Source organism: Oncorhynchus gorbuscha, linkage group LG23, assembly GCF_021184085.1.
Source record: "Oncorhynchus gorbuscha isolate QuinsamMale2020 ecotype Even-year linkage group LG23, OgorEven_v1.0, whole genome shotgun sequence".
Lineage (NCBI taxonomy): Eukaryota > Metazoa > Chordata > Actinopteri > Salmoniformes > Salmonidae > Oncorhynchus > Oncorhynchus gorbuscha.
Window position 1 is genome coordinate 7,211,250 of NC_060195.1, and position 21,011 is coordinate 7,232,260.

Here is a 21,011-nt window from a genome sequence, read left to right on the forward strand (position 1 = left end):
CTATTGTATGAATTGTTGATTGTTCAATTCAGTTCCAGACAGTTTTTAACTTGGAAAATAAAGAGCGAGGGGTAAGAAGTGTAATATTTATGTGGGGATATTCTGACCCTTTCAAGGACATTTCAGTAAAATGTTCATATTCCTGCACGGGGCCCACGGGGCCCACGGGGCCCAGATAACAGTCATTATTTCCCTTTTGGTGTTAGGTCCCTCTACATGTCCTCTCATTTCTAGATTTTAGAACCCGTGTTTACAGAGCAGTTTCTCAGACCATGTAGTGTTGCTGTAACGGATGTCGCCTGGAGATAGAGAGGAGGACCAAGGTACAGCGTGGTAAGTGTTCATTTCTTTATAATAAACAAACTGAACACTGGAACAAAACAATAAACGCTGTGAACAAAACAAAACAGTACCGTGTGGCCCAAAACACTCACACGGAAACAAACACCCACAAACCAACAGTGAAACCCAGGCTACCTAAGTATGATTCTCAATCAGGGACAACAATTGACAGCTGCCTCTGATTGAGAACCATACGAGGCCGGACTCAAAAACCAAGGTAGAAAAACCAAACATAGACTGCCCACCCCAACTCACACCCTGACCAACCTAAAACAAAGACAAACACAAAGGAACTAAGGTCAGAACGTGACAGTAGCCATTTCAACTTCCAACGGAGAACGAAGAACAGCGGATATGAATGGAATAACCCCTCTTCTGCGAACTATTGCAGAGTATTAGTATAACTATTTCAGAGTATTAGTATAACTATTTCAGAGTATTAGTATAACTATTGCAGAGTATTAGTATAACTATTGCAGAGTATTAGTATAACTATTGCAGAGTATTAGTATAACTATTGCAGAGTATTAGTATAACTATTTCAGAGTATTAGTATAACTATTGCAGAGTATTAGTATAACTATTGCAGAGTATTAGTATAACTATTGCAGAGTATTAGTATAACTATTGCAGAGTATTAGTATAACTATTGCAGAGTATTAGTATAACTATTGCAGAGTATTAGTATAACTATTGCAGAGTATTAGTATAACTATTGCAGAGTATTAGTATAACTATTGCAGAGTATTAGTATAACTATTTCAGAGTATTAGTATAACTATTGCAGAGTATTAGTATAACTATTGCAGAGTATTAGTATAACTATTGCAGAGTATTAGTATAACTATTGCAGAGTATTAGTATAACTATTGCAGAGTATTAGTATAACTATTTCAGAGTATTAGTATAACTATTTCAGAGTATTAGTATAACTATTGCAGAGTATTAGTATAACTATTGCAGAGTATTAGTATAACTATTTCAGAGTATTAGTATAACTATTGCAGAGTATTAGTATAACTATTGCAGAGTATTAGTATAACTATTTCAGAGTATTAGTATAACTATTTCAGAGTATTAGTATAACTATTGCAGAGTATTAGTATAACTATTGCAGAGTATTAGTATAACTATTGCAGAGTATTAGTATAACTATTGCAGAGTATTAGTATAACTATTGCAGAGTATTAGTATAACTATTGCAGAGTATTAGTATAACTATTGCAGAGTATTAGTATAACTATTTCAGAGTATTAGTATAACTATTGCAGAGTATTAGTATAACTATTGCAGAGTATTAGTATAACTATTGCAGAGTATTAGTATAACTATTGCAGAGTATTAGTATAACTATTGCAGAGTATTAGTATAACTATTGCAGAGTATTAGTATAACTATTGCAGAGTATTAGTATAACTATTGCAGAGTATTAGTATAACTATTGCAGAGTATTAGTATAACTATTGCAGAGTATTAGTATAACTATTGCAGAGTATAGAGCACAGTAGAGTAGTTCTCTGTACTCGTGAACAGAAATAGAATGCAGACCTATATTTCTGTTCAGCACCTAAATGGTAGTATGTTATCATGTCCATGTAGAGTTGTTTGGTTAGACAGGAGACGCCCGTGTTTTCCTCGTGGTTGAAGATGCTCTGCTATGATGCCTTCGGAATGTATTCAGACCCCTTCACTTTTTCCACATTTTGTGAAAGTATCCCCCCCTCAAGTATCCCCCCTCATCAATCTACACACAATACATTACATTTAAGTCATTTAGCAGACGCTCTTATCCAGAGCGACTTACAAATTGGTAACAAAGCAAAAACTGTTTATTTTATATATATAAATGTTTGCACATTAAAAAAAAATATATATATATGAAAATATCATATTTACATAAGTATTCAGACCCTTTACTCAGTACTTTGTTGAAGCACCTTTGGCAGCACATACAGCATCGAGTCTTCTTGAGTATAACGCTTCAAGCTTGGCACACCTGTATTTGGGGAGTTTCTCCCATTGTTCTCTGCAGATCCTCTCAAGTTCTGTCAGGTTGGATGGGGAGCGTCGCTGCACAGCTATTTACAGGTCTCTGCAGAGATGTTCGATTGGGTTCAAGTCCGGGATCTATCTGGGCCACTCAAGGACATTCAGGGACTCGTCCCGATCCACTCTTGTGTTGTATTGGCTGTGTGCCTCCAGACGTGACACTTGGCATTCTGGCCAAAGAGTTCAATCTTGGTTTCATCAGACCAGAGAATCTTGTTTCTCATGGTCTGAGAGTATTTAGGTGCCTTTTGGCAAACTCCAAGAAGGCTGTCATGTGCCTTTTACTGAGGAGTGGCTTCCGTCTGGCCACTCTACCATAAAGGCCTGAGTGGTGGAGTGCTGCAGAGATGGTCGTCCTTCTGGAAGGTTCTCCCATTTTCACAGACGAACTCTAGAGCTCTGTCAGAGTGAGCATTGCGTTCTTGGTCACCTTCCTGACCAAGGCTCTTCTCCCCCGATTGCTCAGTTTGGCTGGGCAGCTCTAGGAAGAGTCTTGGTGGTTCCAAACTTCTTCCATTTAAGAATGATGCAGTCCACTGTGTTCTTTGAGACCTTCAACGCTGCAGAAATGTTTTGGTACCCTTCCCCAGATCTGTGCCTCGACACAATCCTGTCTCGGAGCACTACAAAGAATTCCTCTGACCTCATGGCTTGGTTTTTGCTCTAACGTGCACTGTCAACTGTGGAACCTTATATAGACAGGTGTGTGCCTTTCCAAATCATATCCAATCAATTGAATTTACCACAGGTGGACTTCAATCAAGTTGTAGAAACATCTCAAGGATGATCAATGGAAACAGGATGCACCTGAGCTCAATTTCTAAACTCATAGCAAAGGGTCTGAATACTTACGTAAATAAGGTATTTCTGTTTTTTTTTTTTTATATACATTTGCTGAAATGTCTAAACCTATTTTCGCTTCATCATTATGTGGTATTGTGATGTCATTATGTGGTATTGTGATGTCATTATGGGGTATTGTTGTGTCACTATGGGGTATTGTTATGTCATTATGGGGTATTGTGTGTAGATTGCTGAGGAAAATGTTTTATTTAATCCATTTCAGAATAAGGCTGTAACGTAACAAAATGTGGAAAAAGTCAAAGGGGTCTGAATAGTTTCCGAAGGCGCTGAAATATCAATTCAGAAGAGACAATCTAACATGAAATGATATATTCACTTCTCTTTGTTCTGTGACCTGACTCCTATTGGATGTTTATGATGGAGTAGTCATTCGTTAATTAGTAGCAACAAATCAATTACATGCATTATCAAATGAAAGAGCAGATATCTCCAAACTCTCACGAGAGAGTGGAGTGATGAAATATTTAGTTCCTGAATTATTGAGAGGCAGCAAAGCAGAGAGAGGAGAGCAGCCACTCGATGTGTTAAAGGAAGAGCTCCAAGGAGCAGGATGGGAACGGGAACGAGAGGAGCCCAAACTGACAAGACACTTTCCCCCAGCCCAATTCTCTTTGATGTGCTGTTTTAGACTCACGAGCATGGCGCTTGTAACGCCAGGGTAGTGGGTTCGATCCCCGGGACCACCCATACGTAGAATGTATGCACACATGACTGTAAGTCGCTTTGGATAAAAGCGTCTGCTAAATGGCATATATTATTATTATATTATACACACACACACACACACACACACACACACACACACACACACACACACACACACACACACACACACACACACACACACACACACACACACACACACACACACACACACACTACTGTAGATACAGTAATACTGTAGATACTGTAGTTACTGTAATACTGTAGTTACTGTGGATACTGTGATGAAGTAATACTGTAGATACTGTAATACTGTAGTTACTGTAGATACTGTAATACTGTATGTACTGTAATACTGTAGTTGCTGTTATACTGTAGTTACTGTTATACTGTAGTTACTGTAAATATTGTAGATACTGTGATACTGTAGATACTGTAATACTGTAGTTACTGTAGATACAGTAATACTGTAGTTACTGTAGATACTGTGATACTGTAGTTCCTGTGATACTGTAGATACTGTGATACTGTGATACTGTAGATACTGTAATACTGTAGATACTGTAAGAATATGTTATTTGCTTTGGAGTTTGTGTTATCGAAGAAAAACAATTTGCTAACAATACTGTAGTTACTGTAGTAGATACTGTAGTATATAATGTAGTTACTGTAAATACTGTAGATTATGTGATACTGTAGATATTGTAGATACTGTAGGTATGGTAAATTATTTATATATTGAAGCTACTGTATATACTGTGATTCTGTAGATACAGTAGATACTGTAGATACTTTAATACTGTGATACTGTAGTACTGTAGATAATGTAAGAATATGTTATTTGCTTTGGAGTTTGTGTTATCGAAGAATAACAAATTGCTAACAATACTGTAGTTACTGTAGTTACTGTAATACTGTAGATACTGTACTACTGTAGATACCGTAGATACTGTAATACTGTAGTTACTGTAAATACTGTAGATACTGTAATACTATATATACTGTAGTGACTGTAATACTATAGATACTGTAGATGCTGTAGATACTGTAATACTGTAATTACTGTAGATACTGTAGATATTTTCCTCTAGGTCCCATGGGTATAGTAGAACAGACCGAGGCCCAGTACAGTAGTATAGTAGAACAGACTGATGCCCAGTCCAGTAGTATAGTAGAAGAGACTGAGGCCCAGTAGAGTAGTATAGTAGAACAGACTGAGGCCCAGGCCCAGTACAGTAGTATAGTAGAACAGACTGAGGCCCAGTCCAGTGGTATAGTAGAACAGACTGAGGCCCAGTCCAGTGGTATAGTAGAACAGACTGAGGCCCAGTCCAGTAGTATAGTAGAAGAGACTGAGGCCCAGTACAGTAGTATAGTAGAACAGACCGAGGCCCAGGCCCAGTACAGTAGTATAGTAGAACAGACTGAGGCCCAGTTCAGTAGTATAGTAGAACAGACTGAGGCCCAGTTCAGTAGTATAGTAGAATAGACTGAGGCCCAGTCTAGTAGTATAGTAGAACAGACTGAGGCCCAGTCCAGTGGTATAGTAGAACAGACTGAGACCCAGTACAGTAGTATAGTAGAACAGACTGAGGCCCAGTCCAGTAGTATAGTAGAACAGACTGAGACCCAGTACAGTAGTATAGTAGAACAGACCGAGACCCAGTCCAGTAGTATAGTAGAACAGACTGAGGCCCAGTACAGTAGTATAGTAGAACAGACTGAGGCCCAGTCCAGTAGTATAGTAGAACAGACTGAGACCCAGTCCAGTAGTATAGTAGAACAGACTGAGACCCAGTACAGTAGTACAGTAGAACAGACTGAGACCCCATACAGTAGTATAGTAGAACAGACTGAGGCCCAGTACAGTAGTATAGTAGAACAGACTGAGGCCCAGTACAGTAGTATAGTAGAACAGACTGAGGCCCAGTACAGTAGTATAGTAGAACAGACTGAGGCCCAGCACAGTAGTATAGTAGAACAGACTGAGACCCAGTCCAGTAGTATAGTAGAACAGACTGAGACCCAGTACAGTAGTACAGTAGAACAGACTGAGACCCAGTACAGTAGTATAGTAGAACAGACTGAAGCCCAGTACAGTAGTATAGTAGAACAGACTGAGGCCCAGTACAGTAGTATAGTAGAACAGACTGAGGCCCAGTACAGTAGTATAGTAGAACAGACTGAGGCCCAGCACAGTAGTATAGTAGAACAGACTGAGACCCAGTCCAGTAGTATAGTAGAACAGACTGAGGCCCAGTACAGTAGTATAGTAGAACCGACTGAGACCCAGTACAGTAGTATAGTAGAACAGACTGAGACCCAGTCCAGTAGTATAGTAGAACAGACTGAGGCCCAGTACAGTAGTATAGTAGAACAGATTGAGGCCCAGTCCAGTAGTATAGTAGAACAGACTGAGACCCAGTACAGTAGTATAGTAGAACAGACCGAGACCCAGTCCAGTAGTATAGTAGAACAGACTGAGGCCCAGTACAGTAGTATAGTAGAACAGACTGAGGCCCAGTCCAGTAGTATAGTAGAACAGACTGAGACCCAGTCCAGTAGTATAGTAGAACAGACTGAGGCCCAGTACAGTAGTATAGTAGAACAGACTGAGACCCAGCCCAGTACAGTAGTATAGTAGAACAGACTGAGGCCCAGTCCAGTAGTATAGTAGAACAGACTGAGACCCAGTCCAGTGGTATAGTAGAACAGACTGAGGCCCAGTACAGTAGTATAGTACAGACAGTCCATATGGATAAAGCTGAAGGGTACAGCCTTATTAAAAGTGTGGACAGCGTCTGGATATGTCCTTCTTCCCTCCATAGGGCACTACTTTTGACCGGGACCCGGTGTAGGGCTCTGTGGGTTATGGTGGATTGAAAAAGATGTACTTTCCACTAAGACATTTATGTTCTATTCTTCAATGGCTATATATATCATTAATGAAAATGTCCAGAAATGGATGTTCCAATCCCAGATAGTCAATTAAGTCATTAAGACTAATACATATTAGATGTCCCTTTTAAAATCTTATGAATGGCTGTCTGATCTGATGGTAATATCCGGGAAGATGTAATGAACATGAGAGGAGGAAAGTAAATAGGTTGACCACCATAATGATGATAAGGAACGAGTGTTCATGAGACCAACCTCATGCTATTTCTGCCTTACAAGCCTCCTAACACATGTTGAAATACAAAGAGTGCTTAGTTAGTTCATGGTTCATTTGCTTCCCAAATGGCCCCCTATTCTCTATGTAGTGCACTACTTTTGACCAGACTATGTACCCTGGTCAAAAATGTTGCACTTACAGTGCATTCGGACAGTATTCAGACCCCTTGACTTTTTCCACATTTTGTTACATTACAGCCTTATTCTAAAATGGATTAAATAGTATAACATTTACATAAGTATTCAGACCCTTTACTCAATACTTTATTGAAGCACCTTTGGCAGCGATTACAGCCTTGAGTTTTCTTGGGTATGAAGCTACAAACTTGGCACACCTGTATTTGAGTAGTTTCTCTCATTCTTCTCTGCAGATCCTCTCAAGCTCTGTCATGTTGGATGGGGAGTGTCGCTGCACAGCTATTTTCAAGTCTCTCCAGAGATGTTAGATCGGGTTCAAGTCTGGGCCACTGAAGAACATTCAGTGACTTCTCCCGAAGCCACTCCTGCGTTGTCTTGGCTGTGTGCAATGAGTCATTGTCCAGTCCCTGCTGCTGAAAAACATCCCCACAACATGATGCTGCCACCACCATGCTTCACCATAGGGATGGTGCCAGGTTTCCTCCATACGTGACACGTGGCATTCAGGCCAAAGAGTTCAATCTTGGTTTCATCAGACCAGAGATTCTTGTTTCTCATTGTCTGAGAGTCCATAAGGTGCCTTTTGTCAAACTCCAAGAGGGCTGTCATGTGCCTTTTACTGAGGAGTGGCTTCCGTCTGGTCTAGAGGTCGACCGATTCTGATTTTTAAACGCCGATACCGATTATTGGGGGGGGGGCAAAATAGCCCATACCGATTAATCGGCCAATTTTCTCTGACATGCATCGTCAACTGTGGGACCTTGTATAGAGAGGTGTGTGCCTGTCTATACAAACCATGTCCAATCAATTGAATTTACCACAGGTAGACTCCAATCCAATTGTATAATTTGTATTTATATTTATTTGTAATAATGACAATTACAACAATACTGAATGAACACTTATTTTAACTTAATATAATACATCAATAAAATCAATTTAGCCTCAAGTAAAAAATGAAACATGTTCAATTTGGTTTAAATAATGCAAAAACAAAGTGTTGGAGAAGAAAGTAAAAGTGCAATATGTGCCATGTAAGAAAGCTAACGTTTCAGTTCCTTGCTCAGAACATGAGAACATATGAAAGCTGGTGGTTCCTTTTAACATGAGTCTTCAATATTCCCAGGTAAGAAGTTTTAGGTTGTAGTTATTATAGGAATTATAGGACTATTTCCCTCTATACCATTTGTATTTCATTAACCTTTGACTATTGGACGTTCTTATAGGCACTTTAGTATTGCCAGTATAGCTTCCGTCCCTCTCCTCGCTCCTCCCTGTGCTCGAACCAGCAACACAACGACAACAGCCACCATCGAAGCAGCGTTACCCATGCAGAGCAAGGGGAACAACTACTAGAAGGCTCAGAGCGAGTGACGTTTGAAACGCTATTAGCGCGCGCTAACTAGCTAGCCATTTCACTTCGGTTACACCAGCCTCATCTCAGGAGTTGATAGGCTTAAAGTCATAAACAGCGCAATGCTTGACGCACAACGAAGAGCTGCTGGCAAAACACACGAAAGGGCTGTTTGAATGAATGTTTACGTGCCTGTTCTGCCTACCACCGCTCAGTCAGATACTTAGATACTTGTATGCTTGTATGCTCAGTCAGATTATATGCAATGCAGGACATGCTAGATAATATCTAGTAATATCATCAACCATGTGTAGTTAACTAGTGATTATGATTGATTGTTTTTTATAAGATAAGTTTAATGCAAGCTAGCAAATTATCATGGCTTACTGCATTCACGTAACACTCCTTGTGGAGTGCAACAAGAGAGAGGCAGGTCGTTATTGCGTTGGACTAGATAACTGTAAGGTTGCAAGATTGGATCCCTCGAGCTGACAAGGTGAAAATCTGTCGTTTAGCCCCTGAACGAGGCAGTTAACCCACCGTTCGTTCCTAGGCTGTCATTGAAAATAAGAATGTGTTCTTAACTGACTTGCCTAGTTAAATAAAGTTATAAAAAATCTAAAAAAATACATTTTTTAAATCGGCGCCCAAAAATACAGATTTCCGATTGTTATGAAATCTTGAAATCGGTCGACCCCTAGTCTGGTCACTCTACCATAAAGGCCTGATTGGTGGAGTGCTGCAGAGATGTTTATCCTTTTGGAAGGTTCTCCCATCTCCACAGAGGAACTCTGGAGATCTATCAGAGTGACCATTAGGTTTTTGGTCACCTCCCTGACCAAGGCCCTTCCCCACCGATTTCTCAGTTTGGCCGGGCGTCCAGCTACATGGAGAGTCTTGGTGTGTCCAAACGTCTTCCATTTAAGAATGATGGTGGCCACTTTGTTCTTGGGGGACCTTCAATGCTGCAGAAATGTTTTGGTACCCTTCCCCAGATCTGTGCCTCGACACAATCCTGTCTCTGAGCTCTACGGACAATTCTTCAACCTCGTGGCTTGGTTTTTTCTCTGACATGCATTGTCAAATGTGGGACCTTGTATAGACAGGTGTGTGCCTGTCTATACAAACCATGTCCAATCAATTGAATTTACCACAGGTGGACTCCAATCAAGTTGTAGAAACATCTCAAGGATTATCAATGGAAGCAGGATGCAACTGAGCTCAATTTCAAGTCTCATAGCAAAGGGGCTGGAAACTTATTTAAATAAGGTATTTGTGTAAAAAAAATATATACATTTGCAAACATTTATAAAAACCTGTTTGTTTTTGCTTTGTCATTATGGGCTATTGTGATGTCATTATGGGCTATTGTGATGTCATTATGGGCTATTGTGATATCATTATGGGGTATTGTGTGTAGATTGATAAGGGGGGGGGGACATTTAATCTATTTTAGAATAAGGGTATACCGTAACAAAATGTTGAAGGTGAAGGGGTCTGAGTACTTTCTGAAGGTACTGTATATTGGGAATGGGGTGCCATTTCAGACACAACAATGGTGTGATGTTGCTCCTAAGAGCTCTTATTGGTTGTGAGTGAAGTCATAGCAGGAAGTGTGACTAGGATGTGTGAGGCTGTTTTAGCGATACAAAGTGCTTGCTGTTTGCTGGATGCTGCCTGCTGATAATGAGCCTGGTTGTGTTGTACGTGGTGGCTAGTGAGCTAATCCTGGAGTTATGAACTACGCCCTCTTCTCACAAACCTCAGAAACTCTCAGACCTGATAAGTTTAACTGTTAGGTTTTAACAATCAGTCTATTTGTGATAGAGCAATCCTTCGTTTTATGGTGGTTTTTGATTGAGCAAATAAGCAAACCGGTTGGTTAACTAAATGTCAAACTGTTGAAGTGACCATCATCTGCACAGTAGTAGGTCTATTCTGGTTGTTGCCATGAGTCGGAAATGTATTATTCCTGCATACAAGTAGCCCCTCGAAGATGATCAAAGGTGTTGTTTAATTTATCTGCAACATCAATGCTCGGACAGTTCATTTAGTTTCTGTGGGGTTAGGGTTGGGTTTGGCGTTAAGGTTGGGGTTGGGGTTAGGGTTGGGGTTGGGTTTAGGGTTGGGGTTAGGGTTTAGGTTTGGGGTTGAGGTTGGGGTTGGGCTTAGGGTTGGGTTTAGGGTTGGGGTTGGGTTTAGGGTTGGGGTTGGGATTAGGTTTAGGGTTGGGGTTGGGGTTGGGGTTGAGGTTGGGGTTGGGCTTAGGGTTGGGGTTAGGGTTGTGGTTAGGTTTAGTGTTGGGGTTGGGATTAGGTTTAGGGTTGGGGTTGGGGTTGGGGTTAGGTTTGGGGTTGGGGTTAGGATTGGGGTTGGGTTTAGGGTTAGGGTTAGAGCTGGGGTTAGGGCTTAGGGTCGGGGTTAGGGTTGGGTTTAGGTTTGGGGTTGGGGTTAGGTTGGGATTGGGCTTAGGTTTAGGGTTGGGGTTGGGCTTAGGTTTAGGGTTGGGGTTGGGTTTAGGGTTGTGGTTGGGTTTAGGGTTGGAGTTGGGGTTAGGGTTAGATTTAGGGTTGAGGTTAGGGTTAGATTTAGGGTTAGGGTTGGGGTTAGGTTTCGGGTTGGGGTTGCTAAATGTCTGCGTTATACGCCTACTCATTCACAGTGACCAACCACCCTACTTTTGTTTTTTCCTTAAGTAACCATCTGTTTTATGTAACCACACCAAACGTAACATACTCATACTAATTTGAGTATCCCGGGATTTACATGTACTATGTTACCTCTAGTATATGAGACCAGGCTGCATATCTGGACAGATCATGCATGGTGAATAGTGACTGAAAGACATTTGCTAAACATACATCCCCTTTAGTGATCGGTCATGCATCCCTTCAGAGTGAGGCACTTCAAATCAATTGATATATCGACAAACAAAGTACCCTCTCTTGTTTCTCAATCACGTCACATTTCACACCATCAATGTTAACATGGTTTAGGTGAGACACATCTAATTCACAGGCAAGCTTCTAGAACTCAGTCGTCAGGGTGATCTCATTCTAGAGCCAAGAACCAAACGGCCTTGGATGAATCTGACAAACGTTGTCTTACAGACCGCCAAAACATCTACAACCGAACAATACACACAATGTTCTATTGAACTATTATAACCCCCTTTTCTTATCTAGTGGGTTGTCACAGTCCTTCCTCTGTTTGCCCTGGGGTAACCTAGCTATTCTTTTATGTGTCTAGTTTGAGCAGTGGGGTGGAGATGTAGTTTTATTTATGGACGGTTGGATATTTTCTCTGGGTGTACTCCAGTTATTCAGGCCTTTGGGATCAGGAAGATGCTTATGTTAAATTAAAGTGTCTTATCCTGTGATGTTTTTGGTAACTGTTGAGTTAAACACACCTACAGTACAGTACAGACACACACACACACATACGGAAGAGAAGAAGAGAGAGGAAACTGTTGCTACCCCGCCGGTTGCTGACCAACCCCTTCAGAGAGAGACACGCTCACTCTGCTTCCTCTCCACAAGAGACCTCTCTCTGTGTCACACACACACACACACACACACACACACACACACACACACACACACACACACACACACACACACACACACACACACACACACACACACACACACACACACACACACACACACACACACACACACACACACACACACACACACGGGCCCTCCCAAATGTGCTGACCTCTCATGTTGCCACACCTGGTTCTATTCATAGCTGCTCCATTCAAGTGTGAAAAGGACCCGTTTCCTTTGCTCACATGATTCAAGATGTAGAGGCTTGAGTCTACTGATTGAGTATGCAATCCAAGGACCACACTTTGAGAGCAGTCCCTTGTAGTAAAATTCATTTTTAAATGTTTTGAAAAATCGCTCTATATATACCTCCTTATCTCCATCTCTCTCTCTCTCTCTCTCTCTCTCTCTCTCTCTCTCTCTCTCTCTCTCTCTCTCTCTCTCTCTCAATTCAATTCAATTCAATTCAATTCAAGGTCTTTATTGGCATGGGAAACATGTGTTAACGTTGCCAAAGAAAGTGAGGTAGATAATATATAAAGTGAAATAAACATACAAAATTAACAGTAAACATTACACGTACAGATGTTTGTTTCTCTCTGTCTCTCTCTCTCTCTCTCTCTCTCTCTCTCTCTGTCTCTCTCTCTCTCTCTCTCTCTCTCTCTCTCTCTCTCTCTCTCTCTCTCTCTCTCTCTCTCTCTCTCTCTCTCTGTCTCTCTGTCTCTGTCTCTGTCTCTCTGTCTCTCTGTCTCTCTGTCTCTCTGTCTCTCTGTCTCTCTGTCTCTCTGTCTCTGTCTCTCTCTCTCTCTCTCTCTCTCTCTCTCTCTCTCTCTCTCTCTCTCTCTCTCTCTCTCTCTCTCTCTCTCTCTCTCTCTCAGCTAACATAGCAGAAAGTCAGAATTCAGTGAATACAGGCCTATGTTGTAATACTGCATTAAAGACTCAGCAAAAAAAGAAACATCTTCTCTGTCCTGATCTTAGAGATCCTTATTATTATCTATGTTTGGTTAGGTCAGGGTGTGACTCGGGTGGGAAAGTCTGTTTTATATTTCTTTGTTTTTGGCCGTGTGTGTGTGTGTGGTTCCCAATCAGAGGCAGCTGTCTATCTTTGTCTCTGATTGGGGATCACATATAAGTTGTCCTTTTCCTTTTGGGTTTTGTGGGATCTTGTTTTCTGTTTAGTGTCTGAGCCTGACAGAACTGTGCACTTTCGTTTTTTGTCTCTTGTTATTTTGTTTGGTGTCGTCAATAAAAATACGATGTACGCTTACCACGCTGCGGCTTGGTCTCCTTCTACAAACGAGAGCCGTTACACTCTCACTGTCAACTGCGTTTATTTTCAGCAAATTTAACATGCGTAAATATTTGTATGAACATAACAAGATTCAACAACTGAGGCATAAAATAAACATGTTCCATAGACATGTGACTAACAGAAATGGAATAATGTGTCCCTGAACAAAGGTCCTTGATTTGATTTGATGTTGCTACACGTGGTCTGCCACTGCGAGAACAATCAGCTGTCCGTCTTGTCTCCCTGTAGCGCTGTCTTAGGCGTCTCACAGTACGGACATTGCAATTTATTGGCCACATCTGCAGTCCTCATGCCTCCTTGCAGCATGCCTAAGGCACATTCACACAGATGAGCAGGGACCCTGAATATCTTTCTTTTGGTGTTTTTGAGAGTAAGTAGAAAGGCCTCTTTAGTGTCCTAAGTTTTCATAACTGTAACTTTAATTTCCTACCGTCTGTAAGCTGTTTGTGTCTTAACGACCGTTCCACAGGTGCATGTTCATTAATTGTTTATGGTTCATTGAACAAGCATGGGAAACAGTGTTTAAACCCTTTACAATGAAGATCTGTGAAGTTATTTGGATTTTTACGAATGATCTTTGAAAGACAGGGTCCTGAAAAAGGGACATTTCTTTTTTTCCCTAATTTTTCCAAATGTTTTACCTTGACGAGGCCATTTATTTTCTTACTGCAGCTCACTTAACTGCACCAAATTAAATCAAACGTTATTGGTCGCATTCAGACATTTAGCAGATGTTAATGCCGTTGTAGCGAAATGCTTGTGTTCCTATCTCCAACAGTGCAGTAGTATCTAACAATTCACAACAATACACACAAATCTAAAAGTACAAGAATGGAATTAATAAATATATAAATATTAGGACGAGCAATGTCAGAGTGGCATTGACTAAAATACAGTAGAATAGAATACAGTATATACATATGAGATGAGTAAAGCAGTATGTAAACATTATTAACGTGACCAGTGATTCTATGTCTATGTACACAGGGTAGCAGCCTCTAAGGTGCAGGGTGGAGTAACTGGGTGGATACCTAGTGACAGTGACTAAGTTCAGGCAAGGGTACTGGGTGGAGGTCGGCTAGTGATGTCTATTTAACAGTCTGATGGCCTTGAGATAGAAGCTGTTTTTCAGTCTCTTGGTCCTAGCTTTAATACACCTGTACTGACCTCGCCTTCTGGATGATAGCGGGGTAAAATGCCCATGGCTCGGGTGACTGAGGTCCTTGATGACCTTCTTGTGACACCGTGTGCATTAGATGTCCTGAAGGGCAGGCAGTGTGCCAATGGGTGATGCATTGGGCTGACCGCACGGCCCTCTTGAGAGCCCTGCCAATGCGGACGGTGCAGTTGCAGTACCAGGCGGTGATACAGCCCGACAGGATGCTCTCAATGGTGCATCTGTAAAAGGTTGTGACGGTTTTAGGGGCCAAGCCAAATTTCTTCAGCCTCCTGAGGTTGAAGAGGCGCTGTTGCTCCTTCTTCACCACCCTGTCTGTGTGGGTGGACCATTTTAGATTGTCAGTGATGTGTATGATGAGGAACTGCAAGCTGTCCACCTTCTCCATTGCAGTCCCATTGATGTGGATGGGGTCGTGCTCCCTCTGCTGTTTCCTGAAGTCCACAATCAGCTGCTTCATTTTGTTGACATTGAGGGAGAGGTTATTTTTCAGGCACCACTCCACCAGAGCCCTCACCTCCTCCCTGTATACTGTATCATCATTGTTGGTAATCAGGCCTACTACTTTTGTGTCGTCTGCAAACTTGATGATTGAGTTGGAGGTGTGCGTTGCCACGCAGTTGTGGGTGAACAGGGAGTACAGGAGAGGACTGAGCACGCACGTTTGTGGGGCCCCAGTGTTGAGGATCGGCGTAGTGGAGATGTTGTTTCCTACCCTCACCACTTGGGGGCGTCCCGTCAGGAATTCCAGGACCTAGTTGAACAAGGCGGGCTTCAGACCCAGGACCCTGAGCTTAATGATGAGCTTGGAGGGCACTATGGTGTTGAATGTTGAGCTGTAGTCAATGAACATCATTCTTACACAGGTGTCTCTTGTCCTGATGGGATAGGGCAGTGTGTGGTGTGATGGTGATTGCATCATCCTTCAATCTATTGGGATGGTATGCAAATTGAAGTGTGTCTAACGTGTCAGGTAAGGTGGAGGTGATACGATCCTTAACTAGCCTCTCAAAGCACTTCTTGATGACAGAAGTGAGCGCTACGGGGCGATAGTCATTTAGTTCAGTGCGGTTGGCATTTGATCGTGAGGTATTCTAGGCTGGGTGATGAAAAGGACTTACGTTCCTGTACACTACCACAATAACACCATGAGTAGCTAATCATGAAACATACACCTCCGCTTTGCTTCTTCCAGGAGAGTTCTTTATTCCTATCTGAGCGATGTACTGAGAACCACGCTGGCTGTATGGACCAGGAACAGTATATCTGTAGAGAGATGGATTGAGAACCCAGCTGGCTGTATGGACGTGGACAGTATATCTGGAGAGAGATGGACTGAGAACCCAGCTGGCTGTATGGACGTGGACAGTATATCTGGAGAGAGATGGACTGAGAACCCAGCTGGCTGTATGGACGTGGACAGTATATCCGGAGAGAGATGGACTGAGAACCCAGCTGGCTGTATGGACGTGGACAGTATATCTGGAGAGAGATGGACTGAGAACCCAGCTGGCTGTATGGACGTGGACAGTATATCTGGAGAGAGATGGACTGAGAACCCAGCTGGCTGTATGGACGTGGACAGTATATCCGGAGAGAGATTGACTGAGAACCCAGCTGGCTGTATGGACGGGGACAGTATATCTGTAGAGAGATGTACTGAGAACCCAGCTGGCTGTACGGACGGGGACAGTATATCTGGAGAGAGATGTACTGAGATCCCAGCTGGCTGTGTAGAAGGGGACAGTATATCTGTAGAGAGATGGACTGAGAACCCAGCTGGCTGTATGGATGGGGACAGTATATCTGGAGGGAGCCAAGATTTTGTGAAACAGTATGTTACAGTCCCTGATATCTCTCTGGAAGGATATCCTCACCCTGAGCTCATCAGGCACTGATGAGGGACTGAACATTAGTGGGTAATATACTTTGAAGTGGTGGATGGTGTGCATGCTTCCTGAGTCTAACTAAATGACCACTCCCAATATCTCTTCCTCACCGGCGGAGTCTTGGAGCAGCTTCTGGGATAAATTCAGGCTCCATGAAAGGTGCAGTACGAACAAAGGATCATTGCAGAGAATTGTTGAGCCTTTTGGATCAGGAAGCAGAGTAGAAAAGAGAGAAGGAGAAGGAGGAAAATGAGAATGGGATGAAGAGGAACGGAGAGGAGGAGAAGGAGGAGGAGAAGGGGAGGAGGAGGAAGAGAAAAGGAGAGGAGGAGAAGGAGAGGAGGAGGAGAAAGAGAAAGGGAGAGGAGGAGAAGAGGAGGAGAAGGAGAGGAGGTGGTGGAGGAGAGGAGGATGAGAAGGGAAGGAGGAGAAGGAGAGGAGGAGAAGGGAAGTTTGAGAAGGAGAAGGAGAGGAAGAGGAGGAGAGGAGGTGGAGAAGGGAAGGAGGAGACAAGGAGGAGGAGACAAGGAGGAGAAAGACAAGGAGGAGAAAGACAAGGAGGAGAAAGACGAGACAGAAGAGGAGATAAGGAGGAGTGTCAGGAGGAAGGGTAGAGGAGGAGAAAAGAAATTATGCGTGCATAACTTACTATTGATTGGTTGATCAAGATATCTCGTTAGAACACCCTAATTAGCTGTCCTGATTAATTAACAATGCGACCTTGCTGTACCTCCATTAAGGAAGAGAAGGTTAAGCAGCATTCTTTAACCCCACTTTAACCCCAGTACCATGTGCTACTACCTACTACTGTCGTTTACAACCATTTACTACTGTTTTACCTACTACTACCATGTACTACTGTGTTACCTACTACTACCATGTACTGTGGTGTATACTGTGTTATATACTGTGCAATGTAATTTGTTATATATTGTGGTATATAATGTGGTATATACCGTGTTATATACCGTGTTATATACCGTGTTGTATACTGTGTTGTATAATGTGTTGTATACTGTGCTTTATCCTGTGCTATATACTGTGTTATATACCGTGTTATATACCGTGTTGTATACTGTGTTGTATAATGTGTTTTATACTGTGTTGTATACTGTGTTATATACTGTGCTATATACTGTTTTGTATACTGTGTTATATACTGTGTTGTATACTGTGCAATATACTGTGCTATGTACTGTGTTGTATAATGTGTTGTATACTGTGCTATATACTGTTTTGTATACTGTGCTTTAGACTGTGTTATATACTGTGCTATATACTGTGTTGTATACTGTGCTATATACTGTTTTATATACTGTGCTATATACTGTTTTGTATACCGTGTTGTATACTGTGTTGTATAATGTGTTGTATACTGTGTTGTATACTGTGTTATATACTGTGCTATATACTGTTTTGTATACTGTGTTATATACTGTGTTGTATACTGTGCTATGTACTGTGTTGTATAATGTGTTGTATACTGTGCTTTAGACTGTGTTATATGCTGTGCTATATACTGTGTTGTATAATGTGTTGTATACTGTGCTTTAGACTGTGTTATATGCTGTGCTATATACTGTGTTGTATACTGTGTTGTATACTGTGTTGTATAATGTGTTGTATAATGTGCTATGTACTGTGTTGTATACTGTGTTATATACTGTGTTATATACTGTGCTATATACTGTTTTGTATACTGTGTTTTGTATACTGTGCTATATACTGTTTTGTATACTGTTTTGTATACTGTGTTTTGTATAATGTGTTGTATACTGTGTTATATACTGTGTTATATACTGTGTTGTATACTGTGTTATATACTGTGCTATATACTGTTTTGTATACTGTCTTATATACTGTGTTGTATACTGTGTTTTGTATACTGTTTTGTATACTGTGCTATATACTGTCTTATATACTGTGTTGTATACTGTGTTTTGTATACTGTTTTGTATACTGTGTTATATACTGTGCTATATACTGTTATATACTGTGATATATACTGTGCTATATACTGTTTTGTATACTGTGTTATATACTGTGCTATGTACTGTGTTTTGTATACTGTTTTGTATACTGTGTTATATACTGTCTTATATACTGTGTTGTATACTGTGTTTTGTATACTGTGTTGTATACTGTGCTATATACTGTGTTATATACTGTGCTATATACTGTTTTGTATACTGTGCTATATACCGTGTTGTATACTGTGCTATATACTGTCTTATATACTGTTTTGTATACTGTGTTGTATACTGTGCTATATACTGTTTTGTATACTGTGTTATATACTGTCTTATATACTGTTTTGTATACTGTGTTATATACTGTCTTATATACTGTGTTGTATACTGTGTTTTGAGTACTGTGTTATATACTGGGCGATATACTGTTTTATATACTGTGATATATACTGTTATACACTTTACAGGTCAATCACTATACTTTAGCTTGAATTTCTTTGTGTTCAGATTTAAGTCAGGATTTAATTCAAGTCGCTTTATCCCAGCCTAAATTTATCCCGGCCTAAATTTATCCCGGCCTAAATTTATCCCGGCCTAAATTTATCCCGGCCTAAATCTATCCCGGCCTAAATCTATCCCGGCCTAAATGTATCCCGGCCTAAATCTATCCCAGCCGAAATCTATCCCAGCCTAAATCTATCCCAGATCTATCCCGGCCTAAATCTATCCCGGCCTAAATTTATCTATCCCGGCCTAAATCTATCCCGGCCTAAATCTATCCCGGCCTAAATCTATCCCGGCCTAAATCTATCCCGGCCTAAATCTATCCCAGCCTAAATCTATCCCAGCCTAAATTGTTTTCTCATATCTTCTTGTTGTTACATATATATTATCTATATTTGTCAGTGTTTTTTTCTCCACATTGAACCCTTTTTTTTGGGATGAATCGGTCTCACTCCCGACATATCCCTTCTGACCTTGTTCTTGGCATTGAAGGCGTATTACTAACCAATGATATTGTTAAAGAGGATGTATTCCATTGTACCTTCCACAAAGTGGTAGCATTACATTCTTCCAACACCACTAGAACTAATAGGGTCTGTCAGAATTGACTAATAGGCTTGACTAATGTTTTGGAGATCGTGATGCCCCTTGTAATGGTCATTTGGGACTTGGCCATTATTTTGTTCCTCAGTGGTTTGTCAAACCCTTCAGTGAAGCCTGCTGAGCTGAGTATGCCGACTCAGGAAAAATTAACCAGATACAGACACAGAAGGCGGATAGTTCGGTTCTCAGAATATATATAACAAAGGGGCAGGCAAAAGTGCAGGTTCGAGTTCCAAGGCAGAGTCAATCAAGGACATAATGGCAGGCAGGGTCAGGGTCAGAACGGCAGGCAGGCTCAGGGTCTGAACGGCAGGCAGGCTCAGGGTCAGAACGGCAGGCAGGCTCAGGGTCTGAACGGCAGGCAGGCTCAGGGTCAGAACGACAGGCAGGCTCAGGGTCAGAACGACAGGCAGGCTCAGGGTCAGAACGGCAGGCAGGCTCAGGCTCAGGGTCAGAACGGCAGGCAGGCTCAGAACGGGCAGAAAGGTCTAGAAGAACTACCGAACTGTAGAAAACGGGAAACACGCTGGTAAGACCTGACAAAACCAGAAAAACTGGCAACAGACAGACAGAAAACGCAGGTATAAAAACACAGGGGATAATGGGGGGAGAATAGGAGACACCTGGTAGAGGGGTGGAGACAAGCACAAGACAGGTGAAACAGATCAGAGTGGGACACTGAGTCGGCCTTCATAAGCTCCCTCTGCATCTCTGAGACTCCACAGTCCACCATGACACAGGTCTGCATCTCTGAGACTCCACAGTCCACCATGACACAGGTCTGCATCTCTGAGACTCCACAGTCCACCATGACACAGGTCTGCATCTCTGAGACTCCACAGTCCACCATGACACAGGTCTGCATCTCTGAGACTCCACAGTCCACCATGACACAGGTCTGCATCTCTGAGACTCCACAGTCCACCATGACACAGGTCTGCATCTCTGAGACTCCACAGTCCACCATGACACAGGTGCCACTAAAAAGTACACTGACTTAACTAGCTGGAGTATATGAGGATAGTAGAGCACATCTCACAGCTGATCACTGTCTGGCCATAGTTCACATCATCATCATCCATCTGAAGAATGAGTTTTCTGGCCTGTATTTGAGGAGCCATCCATCGCTTGGTTGGTTTCTGAAGGTAATTGTATATTAGAGGAGATGATATAACCACTAATGGTGGAAAATAAGTATTTGGTCACCTACAAACAAGCAAGATTTCTGGCTCTCACAGACCTGTAACTTTTTCTTTAAGAGGCTCCTCTGTCCTCCACTCGTTACCTGTATTAGTGGCACCTGTTTGAACTTGTTATCAGTATAAAAGACACCTGTCCACAACCTCAAACAGTCACATTCCAAACTCCACTATGGCCAAGACCAAAGAGCTGTCAAAGGACACCAGAAACAAAATTGT